The sequence below is a fragment of the Schistocerca piceifrons genome, chromosome 2, assembly GCF_021461385.2.
Source record: "Schistocerca piceifrons isolate TAMUIC-IGC-003096 chromosome 2, iqSchPice1.1, whole genome shotgun sequence".
NCBI classification, from domain to species: Eukaryota; Metazoa; Arthropoda; class Insecta; order Orthoptera; family Acrididae; genus Schistocerca; species Schistocerca piceifrons.
The window spans coordinates 537,429,619-537,448,933 of record NC_060139.1 but is presented as its reverse complement, the minus strand read 5'-3'; positions in this window follow the sequence as shown (position 1 = coordinate 537,448,933).

Genomic DNA, 19,315 nt, shown 5'->3' with positions numbered 1-19,315 from the left:
TAGACAATGCAGAAGTTGTTGTCCTACGATGTCCCATTACGTGCTTCGTGGAGACAAATCTGTTGATTGAGCAGACCAAGGCAACATGTCGACACTCTGTAGAGCATGTTGGGTTACAGCAGCAGTTTATGGGAGAGTGTTACCCTGTCGGGAAACACCCCCTCAAAAGCTGTTCATGAATGATAGCATAACAGGTCGAATCACCAGACTGACATACAAATTTACAGTTGGGGTGGCTGGGATAACCACAAGAGTGCTCCTGCTGTCACATAAAATCACACCCCAGACCATAAATCCATGTGTAGGTCCACTGTGCCTAGAATGCACATGACAGTTGTGGGCACTCATCTGGCCTCCTAAACCACAAACAACCATCACTGGCATCAAGGAAGAACCAGCTACTGCCAGAAAACACAACAGATCCCCACCCCGCCCTCCAATGAGTTCTCATTTGACACCACTGAAGTCACAAATGACAGTGATTTGTGGTCAGTGAAATGCAAGCTTCAGGGCATCTGGCTCAGAGCTGTCCTTGAAGTAACCTATTTGTAATAGTTCGTTGTGTCACTGCAGTGCCAACTACTGCTCAAATTGCTGATGCAGATGCAGTACAATGTGCCAGAGCAATACACCAAACATGATAGTCTTCCCTCTTGGTAGTGCCATGTGGCAGTCTGGAGCCTGGTCTTCTTGTGACCGTATATTCTTGTGACCACCGCTGCCACCAATCATGTACAGTGGTTATATTCTTGCCAAGACTTTCTTCAGTATCACAGAAGAAATATCCAGCTTCTCGTAGCCCTGTTACACACCCTATTCGAACTCAGTGCAGTGTTGAAAATGGCGTCTTTCTCACCTTAAAGGCATTCTTAACTAACACCAACTCATCTCTTCCAATCTCGAAGGCAACTAATGCTCACAACTGATACTGCTTGTATTTATAGCAAACCTGATTTGCATCCTCATAGTGGTGGTACTAGCACCTCTCTTACATGACTAATGCAAAATCTGAACAGACATTGTCCTTCAGATATAGAAATACATCTTCCAACTTTTGTTTATGTTGCACAGCTCCTTCTTGATGTTACGACTTTTTTCCCATTAATGTATATGTGGACAACTTACAGGTACTTGCCTCATTACTTTACAGTCATACAAAAATCCTAATTTTTGGGATAGTTAAATGTACTTAGCCTTTTCAATAAAACATAAAAAAAGCTCCAGAAAAAAAATTGTAAAAGATCACTGACAAGATACAGCATTACTTAGAACATATGCAGAGTAGGTAATTACGTGGTCATTAGGCATAAAATAGTCAACTGGATATATTTATCTGCTCATAAATGATGGTTGCCAAGGCTCTGAACATGACACTTTCAAATCATTACATCCACAGTATACAATAATTTGCTTAAAACAACATTTTCCCTTTACCTATTTTCCTTAAATTTTTGCATTTGTCACTGTTAGACCAGGTAAATTTAGTGACACATTCTAGGAATGAACAGAGGATATCACCTGCTAAATTGCTCCACTCCTCTGCCAGCATAAGAGTATTTACCTGCATGTTTGTGTCACAATTTCACACTGATTTTGTACTGATTTCCTTCCCTTATGCACTCCTTGAGTGACCAGCCTTTTTTTTTTTAATCATTTGTGCAACACTTTTTGTTCTTCTGTAACCTTATGTTATATACCTGGCTGCACTCTGTTGAACTACGCATATCTGCTGTGACTTGTATCTTTGCTGGAGATCCCATGTTCCTGAAGCATACTCCAGCTGGGGTCTTACAAGGGAAACACTGGCTTTTACCTTTCTATGCTTGCATGCACTATTTAGAACACTCATTAACATGTGAAGAGACTCATATGCCATGTTTAATACAAGGTCTGTTCAAAAAATTCCGGAACATTCGTAATTTTGTGCCAATGGTGTGTTCAAGCGAAATGCGGTTGGCATCCCTACACGCACCTGTGTCTAATGTGTAACTATCAGAAGTTTAATTGTTGTATGTCTGTTAGTTATTATTAAGTGCTGTATTGAGTAGAACATTGTGATGCGCAGTTTGTGAATTTCGAGATGGCGGAGTTACAGGAGTAAAGCATCTGCATTAAATTTTGCATGAAACTCCAAAAAACCTTTACAGAGACACACAAAATACTGCAGGAAGCCTATGGTGATGAATGCTTTAGAATGGTTCACTTGGTTTAAAAATGGTCGGACGGAAGTAAAAGATGACCCTTGTTCAGGACGCCCTTCAACTTCTACTGACCTCATGTCAGGAATGTCAATGAAATTGTGTGTGCCAATCGAAGACTGACTGTCCAAGAGATTGCAGAAGAATGTAACATTTCATTTGGATCATGTCATGAAATCCTGTCGCAGCAACTTACAAGGGAAACATTGGCTTTTACCTTTCTATGCTTGCATGCACTATTTAGAACACTCATTAACATGTGAAGAGACTCATATGCCATGTTTAATACAAGGTCTGTTCAAAAAATTCCGGAACATTCGTACTTTTGTGCCAATTGTGTGTTCAAGTGAAATGCGGTTGGCATCCCTACAAGCACCTGTGTCTAATGTGTAATTATCAGAAGTTTAATTGTTGTATGTCTGTTAGTTATTTATTTATTTATTGTTGGCGAATTTTCCCTAAAAGGAAATCGTTAAGCTTATGACTTTGAAGGCTTGTTCTTCTTGTCCTTCCAGTACTCCTTCATTCTCTTGGAGAGGGCCTCTTTTCTCTCCTCAGACCATTCTTGTTTGGTCCGCTGTTTTAGCGCTTCTGACTTTACTTCCCAATTGTCTATGTGTTTTCGGAAGGTGCTTCTGTCTGTGGTGTTTGTGGTGCCAATTGCTTGTAGGTCTTTTCGGACTCCTTCCATCCAGGGTGTCGAGACTTTTAAGTGTCTTGATGTGTTCTAGAATTTTCTTGGTGAGTCTTGTTTCAGGGAGTCTATCTAAATGTCCGTAGAATTTAAGGCGCCTTTTTCTCATATCGTTCTCGATGTTCGAATATGCTTCTACTGTCGAGTTCTTCTGTAGTCTGTAGCCATCTGGTGTGGGTCTTCCTCCTAAAATTTTCCTCATGATTTTGCGTTCTTCTTTTTTGATTTTCCTGTTGAGTGCTAGTGTTTTGCTGGCATACAGTACAGCTGGTTTGATCACTGTGTTATAGTGTCTGATCTTGGTGTTTCTGGAAATGCATTGTTTGTTGTAGACGTTTCGTACCATGCCTAGTGATTTCCGTGTCTTCTGTTGTCTGTCTTCGTAAGCCAGTTTCTCTGTTCCGGTCGGTTCGATGATTTCGCCTAGGTATCTGAAGTGTGTGACCCCTTTGATTTTGCCGTACTTGGTTGTGATGTCGTCGCCTTCTCTTGTTAGGACTTGCGTTTTTTCAAAAGAGATTTGTAGGCCGACTTTCTCGGCGCATTCTTTCAGGATTTCGATTTGTGTTTTTGCTGATGTTGGGTCATAGGTCAGTATCGCTAGGTCATCTGCGAATGCTAGGTAAGGGATTTCCAGTCTTTTCCTTCCTAATGTGACTGTTCTCCAGGTGTTTTGTCTCCTGACTTCAGCTTCCCATTTGCTCATTACTTTGTCCAGGACGATGTTGAACAATAGCAGGGATAGTCCATCTCCTTGTCTTAGGCCAGTGTGGATTTCAAAGGGGTCCGAGATTTCGCCCATGAATTTGAATTTGGATTTTGTATTGGTTAGTGTCTGTTCGATCAGTCTTCGGGTCTTTTGGTCTAGGCCTTTTTCTCTGAGGATTTGGATGAGGGACTTTCTGTCGATCGAGTCGTAAGCCTTTTTGAAGTCGACGAAAGTGCAGATGATTTTTTTGGGGCTTGTCATGTGGGATTTTATGATTGATTTCAGGTTGAAGATTTGTTCGGGGCAGGCTCCGTTGGGTCTGAAACCTGCTTGGTATTCCGAGATGGTGGGTTCCAGTTGTCCTTGCGTTCTGGTGAGAAGGCAGGTTGATAGAATTTTGTAGATGACCAGTAGCAGGGAAATTCCTCTATAACTGTTTGTGTCTGTCCTGTCACCTTTCTTGTGTAGCGGGTGAATGAGTGCGGTCTTCCAGTCGTCAGGTATGATTTCGGTTGTCCAGGTGTTCTGTATGATTTGTGTGATTTCGTTTAGCGAGTTTGGTCCTAGGTTCTTCAGCAGTTCTGCCGTTATTCCGTCTTCACCGGCTGCCTTGTTGTTTTTCAGTTTCTTTATGCAGTGGAGGATTTCTTCTTTTGTTGGTGATGGTGAGTCTTCCGGTGCGTTGGCCGGTTCTCGGGGTTCGAAGGTTGAGTTAGGTTCCGGGCAATTTAGTAATTTTGAAAAGTACTTCGCGAACTCTTCACAGTTTTCTTTGTTGGTAAGTGCCAGTTTTCCGTCTTCTTTTCTGAAGCAGAGGTTCTGTGGTGAGTATCCTTTGACTTGGTTGGCGAACGTCCTGTAGAAATCCCGTGTGTTGAAATTTCTGAAGTCTTCTTCGATGGAGTTTAGCTGATCGTTTATGTATTTGCGTTTCTCTTGTCTTATTGTTTTCGATGTTTGTCTTCGAATTTCATAGAAGTTGTCCTGTGTTTCTTGTGTTTTGTTGCTGTTGTAGTTTGTGAAAGCTGTTCTTCGATTTTGTAGGGCGATTTCGCAGGTAGTGTTCCACCAAGGGTGCCTGGGTTTTCTAGTCAGCGGGATCAGTTCTTTGGCTGTGTTCACAATTTTTTGTTTAAAGCTGGTCCAATCTTTCACCTCTTGTTTTTCCCAGTGTTCTGTGATGTTCGATTCTCTGATCTTTCTTGTATCAAATTTCGGTGAGGTCAATTTCTTTTTGTGTTGTCTTCTTGGTGTGAGTTTGATTTTGATTCTTGTTAGGTAGTGGTCCGAATCTATGTTGGCGCCTTTTCTCACTTGGACGTCGTGGATTTCTTTCTGGTATTCATAGGAGATTGCCACGTGATCTATCTGGAATTCGCCTAGTGAGTGGACTGGTGATCGTCACGTCTTTTGTTTCTTGGGCTTTTTCATCAGGGAGGTTGACATGATTTTGAGGTTGTTTTGCTGGCAGAGTTCGATCAGTCTGGTGCCGTTTTTGTTGGTGAATTTGTGTGCAGGGAAATTTCCTACTGTTTTTCTGTAGCGTTTTTCTCTGCCGATTTGTGCGTTGAAATCGCCTAGTAGAATTTTCGCGTTGTCTTGGTGTATTTTTGCCAGGGTGGTTTCAAGTTTGTCCCAGAATTTGTCTGTTTCTTCTGGTTTGTCCTTGTTGTCTGCGTTCGTGGGGGCATGTACGTTGATGAGGGTGTAGTTCTTGTTGGCGTGTTTGATTCGCATGGTCATGAGCCTGTTGTTGATCGCGTTGACTTCTTTTACTGAGTCTAGGATGTTTTTGTTTACTGCGAAGGCCATGCCGAGGAGTGCTCCTCCTTTGCCGATTTTCCTGTTGGTTCCACTCTCGAAGAATCTGTAGTTTCCGTAGTCTATTGTGTCTGAATCCGTGTATCTTGTTTCTTGTAGCGCTAGGATCGAGATCTTTTGACTGGTGAGTTCCGTTGTTAGATTGTGTAATTTTCCCGTTTGTATTAGTGTCTGTATGTTGAAGGTGCCAAAGTATGTGTGTGTTTTCTTGGGTAGTTTGCCAGAGCGCTCCGACTCGCCCTTTAGTACATCTCCAGGTCCCCCAGAATCCGAGTGCCTGGTTGCCGTCTTGCGACGGGTGGATCGTTCACCTGGGGTAATGTTGTTTTTAGGTGTACTTGCCATTATGCTTGTAATTCGTCTGGCTTGCGCCAGTTTGGTAGAACCAGGGATTTTCAGTTCCTGGAGCTCGTATCAGCCGCACCATTGGTGACAGACGCTGGCCAGAGTACCGGTGGTTACCACACAGACGTGTCTGGGCTTGTGTGTTAGTTTTCTTCGTTTCGCCGGTTTTTACTCCGGGTACTTATCCTCGAGGATGTGATAGTTTTGGTCTGCCCTGAGTATTTGATTTCCTCGGTGCCACCCATATCTGGGAGGCTTTCCCCTATCCGCCACCTGGGGAGGCGCCCGATGGAGGATCTATCAACCTGTTAGTTATTATTAAGTGCTGTATTGAGTAGAACATTGTGTTGCGCAGTTAGTGAATTTCGAGATGGCGGAGTTACAGGAGTAAAGCATCTGCATTAAATTTTGCATGAAACTCCAAAAAACCTTTACAGAGACACACAAAATACTGCAGGAGGCCTATGGTGATGAATGCTTTAGAATGGTTCACATGGTTTAAAAATGGTCGGACGGAAGTTAAAGATGACCCTTGTTCAGGACGCCCTTCAACTTCTACTGACCTCATGTCAGGAATGTCAATGAAATTGTGTGTGCCAATCGAAGACTGACTGTCCAAGAGATTGCAGAAGAATGTGACATTTCATTTGGATCATGTCATGAAATCCTGTCGCAACAACTTGGAATGCATTATGCTGCTGCCAAGTTCGTCCCACAGTTCATGGGTCAAGACCATGAAGACCTCTGCCTCACAATCTGTGAAGAGCTTTTGGATCACACAAATGAGAACAAGAATGAGACTCATAACTGGTAATGAGATGTGGGTCTATGGTTATGATGTTGAGACTGAGGTTCTATCTTCACAATGCATCTGGAAAGGTCCTCCTAGACCAAAGGAAGGTCATCAGGTCAAATGTCAATACTATGCTGACAGCTTTATTTAGTTTTGAAGGATTAGTTTATCACAATTTGTGCCACAGGGACAACTGTTAACCAGTGGTACTATCGGGACATGTTGCAACATCTGCGAGAAAACGTGAGAAGGAAACGGCCTGAAATGTGGTGAGGCAATTCATGGCTATTGCATTACAATAATGCACCCACACATTCACCCCCATTGGTGCTTGACTATTGCACAAAAAACTAAAGCACTGTGCTGTCCCATAATCTGTACTCTCCAGACTTGTCCTGCTTTGCGCAATCCAGCAAGAGGCACGCCAAGATTGCTTCCAGAAGTGGAAACTGCTTTGGGAGCGGTGTATCAGTTGTGGAGGAGAGTATTTCAAAAGAGAAATTGCACAATAAGTAAAAGATAAGTGTACAAAAATTCTGTAGACAAAGTTCTGGAATTTTTTGAGATAACCTTGTACTTCAACTAAAATCCCCAGCATAGTTTCACAGCACTCAATCTCACATTCTGATATCAGCATTGTCTGACTGTGAAGGCAGATCCCATCTTGGACACATGTCTTACAGCACTCCTCCTACTTGAGGAAGTGTCTGCAAAACTGCTTTGCTTTCTCTGTACTCCTTGTCATTACTTTGTTCGCTACTTGTAAGTTTGGAAGGGTTCTTTGTATTCTTTTATGGCTTCTCCATTTCTCTTGGTAATTCTTCCCCTACAATCACCTACTTCAAAAAAAATATTTTGCTTCTCTTTTAACTTTATTTAACTCTTCCTATTATAACGTTTTCGGAAATGTATTGCCACTCTTTCCCTTCCTCATCTTATTCCTCTGCATTCTCAACTTTCTTTTTATTTGTAGAGGACAGTGTTCGATGACATCTACGGTAGGTGTTGGAGCTGGGCTGCTAGAGGTCAGGACGAACTGCTGTTCACCACCATAGGTGTGGTTACAGTGGTGTCGTGGCTGGATTTTGGGCGGTTGTCCACCATCTAGTGATAGAAACAGCAATGCTAAATACTTTTTTTATTCTATGACAAAATACAATAGTCATGGTACTGCTTGTTGGCAGTCAACACAACAAAGTGCAGGCTGGAGGACAGTGAAGCATGCTCAGAGACTGCCAGAGGGTGGCAGTCAAGGCTCCGTGGACAGCAACACACCGGCAGTGCCATGCTAACTCAGGCCCCTGGTTGGGTGCTGGTGGCAATCAGGGAAGGCAGCCATGCCAGTAGGCACTGATGCACAGCTCAATTGCAAGATGCACCTGGCATGAAGCATCACACTGTGGTTCCTACAGTGGACAGCGACAACTCACGACGGAGACGTGCACTTGCACACGTGATGGCAGATAGCGACAACGTTTGCTCACACAGGGCAATGATCAGTGAGTGTGTTTGCCTGCACAGGCAGTGAAAATTAGGCATAGATGACCCGGACTCTAATCATGGACCACTACAGTAGGATGCCACCAGTGGCTGGAGATAAGTCACGAGGTGGCCCACCAGCTGGAAGTTGCAAAGTCAGCAGCACTCAGACTTAATGGAGATAGCAGGCCTGTAGCCAGTGAAAACCATGTTTGGCAGTGACAACTTGCTGACCCACTTCAGTTAGCACATTGCATAGACCTCATCTCGTAGCTGGCAGCTGGTGAACAGCACACTGCCTGTCTGTGAGCAGTGCATAAGTTGGTAGCATTTTTCCATAAGTTTAATAAACACAACAGTAGACATGACAAAGAATTTATTTGTCAATAAAATATTCTCCTTCACTATTTACAATAGACTGCCAATGCTGGGGTAAATTTTCGATTCAGTGACTATAGAAATCACATGGTTTTGAGGTGAAGAACTCATTGAACCATGTTGAGAGTACATTTTCATACGGAAAGGAAGTTCCTTAATGGCTGTTCAATAGAAACTGGAAAAGGTGAAAATCTGGGGCTTAAGATAATGTAACTGAAGTTTCATGAAAAGATCTCACTGCAGCAAAAAACGCCTTTGTTACAATGCTTGCCATCCCAACTTGCATATCATGGCCTTCGCTGAACGTTTTTTACGTCCATCAGTCCTATCTAGTAAGGATCTCATACTGCAAAGTAATATACTCTGACAGAGAACTGGAAAGCGTAGCGTAGCGTAGGCTGTTTCTTTACTGGATCTGTTACATGTTCTAAGTGTTCTGCCAATGAAATATGGTACTTGGTTAGGCTCACCCATAACATAATCTATGTGATCTTTCCAACTTAAGTTGTTCATAATTGTAATTCTTAGGTATTTAGATGGATTGACAGCCATTAGATATGTCCAATCTATCATGTAACCAAAAGTTAAAGGATTCCTTTCAGTACTCATATGGATGACCTCAAAGTTTTCATTACTTAGGGTCAACTGCCACTTTTTACACCACACAGATAGCCTGTCTAAATTATTTTGCTATCGGATTTGATCTTCTGATGACTGCCCAAATTGTCTCCTAAATAATTTATATAGATGGAGAACAGCAGAGGGCTTATAACACTTACTTGAAGAACAATAGATGTAACTTCTGCTTTTCTCGATGAATTTCTGTTAGTTACTACAAATTGTGACATTTTGACAGAAAAATCACAAATCCAGTTGCACAAATGAGACAATACTGCATAAGCATGCCATTTGATTAGACGCCACTTCTGAAGAATGGTTTCAAAGGCTTTCTGGACATCTAGAATCGTGGGATCAAATTGAGATCCTCTGTCTGTAGCACTCATTACTTCACAAGAATAAAGAGCTACTTTGTTGCATATAAGTGGTATTTTCTGAATCTGTGCTGACTATGCGTCAATAGAAAATTTTCTTCGAGGTAGTTCATAACATTTGTACACAGAGTGCATTCCAAATACCCACTGCAAATTGACATCACTGAGATCAGTCTATAATTCAGTGCAATACTCCTATTTCCTTTCCCAGTTGAATACGATTGTTAAATATGGAGCTATTACGTCAGTGTACTCTGAAAGGAACCTAACTGTTATACATTCTGTGCTGAATGAATTGTAGTAATTAAGTGATTTGAGTTTCCTCATTACACCGAGGTGAAACATACCAATGTATGATCATTAGAATGACATGAAACATTGACCTTAGGTCTCAGGCTGCCACATTTATGGGCTTATATTATTTCGTTTATCTCTCTGCACTGGTTGGACTGTTACTATACAATAACTGAACATAAAACATGGGCAATTCTCATACTGGAATTCCATAAAACCTTTTAGAAGCAATGAAACAATCTTTTCATTAGTATTTATAGAAGAAACTCATGCAACTGTTAGGAACATTTTCCAACTAATAATCTTCAAGATATAAGCATCTTAGTAAGAAGCACTGTTGTCAATCACACTTTATGTGCCTCAATACTAAAAGCCTTGTAAAATTATGCTGCAATGTGAGAGGAACAAATTAATATGAAATTGGATGAGACCAGTCAATATACATCAACAACTTTTTGATTGTAAGCCACAAATTTTCTGTTTCTAATAATAGATGGCATAAGCAGTGATTGTTACAAATATATGCAAGCAGTGGAGAATCAGCCATCAGACCCTCAGTTTTCTAACAGTTTTTGTGAGCCCGTTTTGTTACAGTTTTATGCCACAAACATGTAATTCTAAAAAAAAAAGTAATCAACATGAATTTTTTGAAATTTCTTTTTGCACTACCAAATCATTAGCTACTCTGTCCACACAGTAAGTTGCAGCAAATTTTGGTAATGAAGATACAAGAAAATTCAGTGACAGCTACTGAAGCTTTGAACATTGTCAAGAAACGAAGATAATATTTGCTAATTAATTGTTTCACCCTGTTTTATTTCAGAGGATATCTACTTCTAAGTTACTCATGTTGACAGCAGTTCTTGATTTGAATACTGAAATATTTACTTTGTCTTCTTTGTTGAACGAATTTCAGAAAACCACTTTTAGTACCTCCACATTTGTGACACTGTCTTTGGTGACATTACCATCACTATCGTGCAGTGAAAGTATTAATTGTGTCTTGCCACTGGTATAATTGACATATGACCAGAAATTCTTTAGAATTTTCTACCAGATTTTGAAACAGAGCTTTGTAGTGTAAATTACTAAATGCATATCAGAGCAAAGTCAGCAGTAAATTTCGAGCTTTTGTAAAACTTGGCCAATCTCGGTGATTTTATTTTCTTTTAAATTTGGCATGCTTTTTTCACTACTTCTACAACAGTGTTCTGATCTGTTTTGTGTACCATCGGGGATCAGGTCTGTCTCTTTTTAATTTATTTGGTATAAATTTCTCAATTTCTGTTGACACTATTCACTTGAATTCAAGTCACATTTGGTCTATGCTTACACAGTTTGGAAGGAATGGAGACTCTCTCTTAATAAGGCTTCAAACAAATCTTTATCCACTCTTTGAAACAGGTAAATTTTTTGTTGGCACTTACCTGCTGGTTTGACAAATGTGTGCAATACATTCAGGCTTTTCTTATACTAATTCAACTTGAACTACAAGAAGTAATTCTTACTTCTTAAGATTAACCAAGTCTACTGGTAACTGATATATTGCAAGTTCACGTGTATGGGCAGATTTCTCGATAAAACAGATTCAGGCTGGATGAAGTCAAGTCAGAGCCATGAAGGTATCAAAAGTTGACACACTCATCATTACGACTTGCTGGTGTTGACCATCATGGTACTGTTGCATGTACTGGAGCATATGCTGAGCAGTAATGTGTTCTTCTGTGTTGCTGTTATCACCCTGAACTTCCCTCTTTTCTCCCATACATATCACTAGACTGAACCATTGCATGACAGAGACACAGAACAAGTTAATATAATAATAGTGCAGAACTCTTTCTTCACAAAAAATTCACTTATCAAATCATCTTTTAAAAACAAATGGTCCTACTCAACTGATCCCTCATGTTCTCCAGGTCTTCCCCCCCCCCCCCCCCCCACCCCCTCCTTAATTCACTGTTTCAGTAGAGCTCTTGTAACTTTGTCTCCCAGGAAATTCGTCCATAAAACTATACTCACACAGAAACCACATACAATATAGAAACAGCAATGTTAAATACTCTTTTTTAATCCACATCACATATGATAGTCTTGGTACTATTTATTGATGGTCAGCTCCCCAACTTACAGCCTGGAGTCGATTGGCAAAGCATGGTTGGCTCAGCAATGGCCAGTGGATGGTAGGCAAAGCTGCTTGGGCAGCATGCTTGCAATGCCACACTTTCTCAGACCTGGGACCAGGCAGCGGGTGGCAACCACAGAAGGAAAGCACATCAGTGACAGTGCACAGCTCAGTCCAAGATGCACCAGACGGGCAGAATCGAATTGTGGACCCCAGTACGGTGACAGTGGCTCACAGCAGTGATGTATGCATGAACATGCAATGGTGGACAGCAACAGCATTTGCCCACACAGGGCAATCATCAGTGACAGTGTTTCCCCATACAGGCAGTGACCATTAGGCAGTTAGATGGTCTGGGCTTGAACCCTGGACCACTAGAGCTGGCGGACAGCTGTGACTGAAAGATATCGAGCGGGTGGCCTGCCAGCTGGAAGAAGTCAACAGCATTCAAACTTAGTGTGAACAACAGGCTTGTAGCTAGTGAAGACAGTACCTGGTGGTGACAGGTGTTTGATCCATTTCAGCTTGTAGACTGGCACAGACTTCCCCTTATAGCTGGCAAACTGTGTACTGCCTGTCTAAAATGAGTACTGTTTATATGGGCTTGGCATGTCTCTGTTTTGTTAAGGCTTCTTTTGCAGCATGTAAGTCACAACAGAGCCACAGCTTAGTCGTGCAGCAGTCAGGTCATCAACATCACAGTGACTTCTGCCTTCCTGCTGTGATAATGATATTACAGCTCTCATTTCACCATTGGGACCAGAATATGTGGTAACGGCCATGGAGCCTCAGGCAGCAGTACTTGCAGTATCAGCATATAGTCCCTGGTGTACAGGCACTCAGTCAGCATCTGACCAACATACTTCCACAGTGCTTCTTTTGTTAAGCCATGACTGACTCCTTTACTTTTATTTAACCATGCCAAGTAAAGCATTTGCAGAACAAAATATTATTCTAACTGCTCTAGTGTAATGAACTGTATCTGATGATTGCTTTATGACTCTTTGTGGAGCGAGCTTTGCTTCACATTCCGTATAATCTATCTCAGTTCTGCCCATAGTATGTTAACACTTTTTCCTGTATTTATCCATCTATTGAACATCTCAGCTAAGTACTTTTCTATTTCCCTCACATTTGCTTTGTGGTATTTTGCATCTGTTATTTTTGTTTTTCTGATAGTGTTGTATGCTCCAAGTACACTTCAACTACTGCAGCCTTCTGGGTACTTATCTCCTCAGTTATGTCCATTTACAAAGATGTATCTCCAGGCTTCATCACAGAAATATCTATTAAATTATCACTCCTTGTATTGTCTGTAACTAACTACTTGTAGCCTCCAACCCACATCAGCCTGTTTGCTATGAGTTAATTCCAACCTTGTGACTTCTTTTTCCCTTCTCAATGCACTCCTGGCATATTTAGACATCAACCAATATTTTGACTTCTCCCCTTCTTTTCAGTCAGGTTCCCACAATCTCACAATTCCTTAGATATACTGTCTCCCTTCTTCAATGTCCCATCCTAAATATACCTACTGCACCTATCTCAGGCTAAAATTACTCATATAGTTTGACATACCATTGTTTTATGACAGTGTATTTAAAATCACGAGCTTAATTTCAGAGGAATCAGTTTATGGCTACAGTGCTACAAAATTGAACAAGCATTAATAAGTCACATAAGTTACAGACGAACGGAAAAACTGGCAGAAGCCGACCTCGGGGAAGATCAGTTTGGATTCCGTAGAAATGTTGGAACACATGAGGCAATACTGACCCTATGACTTATCTTAGAAAATAGATTAAGGAAAGGCAAACCTACGTTTCTAGTATTTGTAGACTTAGAGAAAGCTTTTGACAATGTTGACTGGAATACTCTCTCTCAAATTCTAAAGGTGGCAGGGGTAAAATACAGGGAGCGAAAGGCTATTTACGATTTGTACAGAAACCAGATGGCAGTTATAAGAGTCGAGGGGCATCAAAGGGAAGCAGTGGTTGGGAAGGGAGTGTAACAGGGTTGTAGCCTATCCCCTATGTTATTCAATCTGTATACTGAGCAAGCAGTAAAGGAAATAAAAGAAAAATTTGGAGTAGGAATTAAAATCCATGGAGAAGAAATAAAAACTTTGAGGTTCGCCGATGACATTGTAATTTTGTCAGAGACAGCAAAGGACCTGGAAGAGCAGCTGCACGGAATGGACAGTGTCTTGAAAGGAGGGTATAAGATGAACATCAACAAAAGCAAAACGAGGATAATGGAATGTAGTCGAATTAAATCTGGTGATGCTACGGAAATTAGATTAGGAAATGATACACTTAAAGTAGTAAAGGAGTTTTGCTATTTGGGGAGAAAAATAACTGATGATGGGCAAAGTAGAGAGGATATAAAATGAAGACTGGCAATGGCAAGGGAAGCGTTTCTGAAGAAGAGAAATTTTCTAACATCGAGTATAGATTTAAGTGTCAGGAAGTTGTTTCTGAAAGTGTTTGTATGGAGTGTAGCCTTGTATGGAAGTGAAACGTGGGCAATAAATAGTTTACACAAGAAGAGAATAGAAGCTTTCGAAATGTGGTGCTACAGAAGAATGCTGAAGATTAGATGGGTAGTTCATATAACTAATGAGGAGGTACTGAATAGAATTGGAGAGTTGGAGAGAAGAGAAATTTGTGGCACAACTTGACTAGAAGAAGGGATCGGTTGGTAGGGCATATTCTGGGGCATCAAGGGATCACCAGTTTAGTATTGGAGGGCAGCGTGGAGGGTAAAAATCGCAGAGGGAGACCAAGAGATGAATACACTAAGCAGATTCAGAAGGATGTAGGTTGCAGTAGGTACTGGGAGATGAAGAAGCTTGCACAGGATAGAGTAGCATGGAGAGCTGCATCAAACCAGTCTCTGGACTAAAGGCCACAACAACAACAAAGTCACATGTGGAAACTTCTTCTACATTAGTTTTAATTTTGATAACAATGCAGGAGAGGCATCAAGGAACATCAATAAAGCACCTGACTAATTCAAGTGATAAGAATATTACCTGCAAAAGTTACTTCAGTACTTGACCTAACACACAACTTTGTCTTTATTATAGTGTAGAATCCATTGCAGAGTGAAATATTCAGTTTCACACATCAAGCTGTTGTGCTTAAGAATATAAATGGCCATACACTACTGCACTAACAAGATTCTGGTATGCAGATATGATCTGTGACAGTGAATTCTTCATATTCATGCATATAATCGACATAAGCATTGACAAACGTCAAGCTCTTGTTGAATCTAACACTCAGTTGATTGCCCTTTCAATTATTATTTAACATTCCTATAGTTTACAGAGAAACCCTGAATTAGCCCAGTGAACAATATAACACTTTTTAAATGTGGCATTCACTATTCTCAATGCAAAGAAGCATTCTACGTATCCACGGAAGTTCATAACACAGGGCTGAACAGAAATTTCATTTGAGTAAATAAATAGTAACTTATTTGAAGTGCTAATGATATTAACAGTAACCATTTTTGAAAACAAAGCTGAACTGTTACATCTCATAAGTCACACTTTGTATAAACTATCTTATTATCTAGATTATTCAATGACTGATGAATTACATTAGGTGTGTGATACATGAGAATATTCATTTGAAATAGGTCTTTGCTCTTTCAGACATTCGTCACTGTTACTCTCTGATAAATATCGGTGTGGACACGTAAATATTAAGCTATCAGTAGGAGATAAACAGCGGCTATTTAATATAAGTGACGAAGGAACAGCTTTTTTTATTTATTACTTATCTTTACTAATCCCTACCAAACCTTATTAAATTTAATATGTGAAATTAAGCCTGTCTAAAATTAAATGTGCATATCAGAGAACAATGGTTAACTGTTAATACAGTGAACAGAATTAATTTCTGAAAGCTGCTTTTCTTTGTCAGTAATACCTTGCCTCATTCCACTTCCTTAAGAGTTTCCCTTCACGATGAGACATACAAAACATGAATGAATGAATGAGTGAATGAATTAATGAATGAATGAATATGTGCTATATGATCTGGAGGAGTTATGTCGTGAAAACTATACAGTTTGCATTTAGTGTGGTATCAGGATCTAAATCTGACATAATAGTAGAGTTGAATTCCCTGTTATAGGTACAACAGCCACCAGAGAGCATAAATTTAGTTCATGTTTAGTGTTATTATTACCAGGCCTAGTATGGTATATAAGGGATGTAAAAAGCATCAAGTGTTGAGTGGTCACAGTGGAGGACACTGACATGCTACATACTCGCGTGAGACATTGTTTCCAGCACCTGACAGAGTTTGAAAGGTGTCTCACTGTGGGTCTCCAATTGCCCAGCTGGTCGAATCACACAATATCCAGATTTTCGTGGCATTTGGATGAGACAGTGACCCAATAATAGACCGCATGGGAACATGGGTGCAGGCATACTCATTGTCATGGTCAGATACTAGCTACCATTAAGGCCACAACACAAATGTCTGCATTTGGAATGGTGCCATGACAGGGAAGAATGGGGTGCTGAGGTCAGTGATAGATCACAGATCTGCACTACCCCAAACTATCATCGTCAGCAGTATAGTGATGATCTGGAGATAGGTCTCATTCTTCCAGTGTTTTGGAGTGACACTATGGCGTTAGTGATGGTGTGAATACTCATCTGGTATGACTTCTCATAATGGCTGGAGGTGATTGAGTGAACTCTTGACAGTACATCACAAACATCCTGGATCCTCATGTGTTACTTCTCCCTGAACAGTACATAGCACCATTTTTCAACAGGTCTAGGCTCATACGCACATGGTGCATGTTTCTGCGAACAACCTGCATGATGTTGACATATTCCTGCAGCCAGCAAGATCCCCAGATCTGTCTCCAATAGACCATGGGTGGGTCCAGCTCGAACACCATCTTCATCACAGTGCCAATATACAGGATACCAATGAGCAGTTACAATAGTTGTGGACAGCTTGCCTCAGGAGACAATGCAAATCAGTGCCTGCATCCCGGCCAGAGGGGCTGTAATATAATACTTATAAGTAGGCTTGAACTACCAAGATCTTTGTCAATTTGACTTTAGTTTGTAATGGCTGCAATAACATCACACACTTTCTCAACCTGTGAAGTTTCATTTTGTTTTCCTCCTTCCGTTCTGGCATTTCACTTTTTTGGTTAGGTAGCGTATATTTGTGTTATAAATACAGAGAGCACACGGACATAAGTGAGAACTGTAAATCTTCATTTACTGCACATCTGTTTATTTATTTTTATTTACATGCCAAGTTCCGTAGGACCAAATTGAGGAGCAAAACCCCAAGGTCATGGAACGTGTCAGTACATGAAATTACAACATAAAAGTAATAACAGATAACAATAAATGTTCGTGAACCTGAAAAAAGTCAGTCCATAAGTTTAAGTAAACGCTATCGGCAATACAATAAGAATCAGCTTAATTTTTCAAGGAGTGACCCATGAGGACACACTTCAGTTTCAGTTTGAAAGTGCGTGGATTACTGCTAAGATTTTTGAATTCGAATGGCAGCTTATTGAAAATGGATGCAGCACTATACTGCACATCTTTTTGCACAAGAGTTAAGGAAGTCTGATCCAATTGCAGGTTTGATTTCTGCCATGTATTAACCGAGTGAAAGCTGCTTATTCTTGGGAATAAACTAATATTGATAACAAGTAATGACAATAAGGAATATACATATTGAGAGGCCAATGTCAAAATACACAGACTCGTGAACAGAGGTCGACAAGAGGTTCGTGAACTCACACCACTTATTGTCCGAACCGTCTGTTTCTGAGCCGAAAATAGCCTTTTACAATGGAAAGTTACCCCAAAATATAATACCACACAACATAAGCGTATGAAAATAAGCAAAGTAGGCTAATTTTCGTGTCGAAGTATCACTCACTTCTGATACCGTTCGAATAGTGAAAATGGCAGTATTAAGTCTTTGAACAAGATCCTGAACATGGGCTTTCCACGACAGCTTACTATCTATCTGAACACCTAGAAATTTGAACTGTTCAGTTTCACTAATCATATGTCTGTTCTGTAAAATTAAAATGTCAGGTTTTGTTGAATTGTGTGTCAGAAACTGTAAGAACTAAGTCTCACTGTGATTTAACGTTAGTTTATTTTCTACAAGCCATGAACTGAGGTCATGTACTGCACTATTTGAAATCGAGCCATTGTTGCACACAACATCCTTTACTACCAAGCTAGTGTCATCAGCAAACAGAAATATTTTAGAGTTACCCATAATACTAGAGGGCATATCATTTATATAAATAAGGAACAGGAGTGGCCCCAACACTGATCCCTGGGGCACTCCCCACTTGACAGTACCCCACTCAGATCCCACATCACAGCCATTATCAACATCATGAATAATGACCTTTTGCTGCCTGTTGCTAAAGTAAGAGGTGAACCAATTGTGAGCTACTCCCCATATTCCGTAGTGGTCCAACTTCTGGACCAATATTTTGTGATAAACACAATCAAATGCCTTAGTTAAATCAAAAAATACGCCAAGCATTCGAAATTTTTTGTTTAGCCCATCCAGTACCTAAAAGAGAAAAGAGAATATAGCATTCTCAGTTCTTAAATGACTTCTAAAGACAAACTGTACATTTGATAGCAAATCGTATGATATAAAATGATCAATTATCCTTATATACACAGCCTTTTCAATAACTTTTGCAAACACTGATGGCATAGAAATAGGTCTAAAATTATCTATGTTATCCCTTTCTTCCTTTTTATAAAGCGGCTTTACTACTTAGTACTTTAATCGCTCAGGAAACTGGCCATTCCTAAAGGAAAAATTACAAATATGGCTAAATACAGGGCTAACATATACAGCACAGTACTTTAATATTCTGCTAGACACTCCATCATAACCATGAGAGTCCTTAGTCTTCAGTGATTTAATTATTGACTCGATCTCCCTCTTGTCTGTATCACAGAGGATTATTTCAGACATCAGTCTCGGGAAGGCATTTGCCAAGAGAGTTATATGATTTCCTGTAGAAACTAAATTTTTATTTAATTCACCAGCAATGCTCAGGAAATTATTGTTAAATACTGTACATGTATCTGATTTATCAGTAACAGAAATACTTTTACTGCGAACTGACTTTATATCGTCGACCTTGTGCTGCTAACCAGACACTTCCTTCACAACTGACCATATGGCTTTAACTTTATCCTGTGAATTAGCTATTCTATTTGCATACCACACACGCTTTTCCTTCCTAATAACATTTTTAAGCACCTTACAATACTGTTTGTAATGGGCTACTGCAGCTTGATTGTGACTTCTTCTAACATTTTGATATAATTTCCATTTTGTTCTACATGATATCCTTATCCCACTAGTCAGCCACCCGGGCTGCCCATTACTGCTAGTACCCTGTTTAGAATGTTCTAATGGAAAACATCACTCAAAGAGCATGAGAAATGT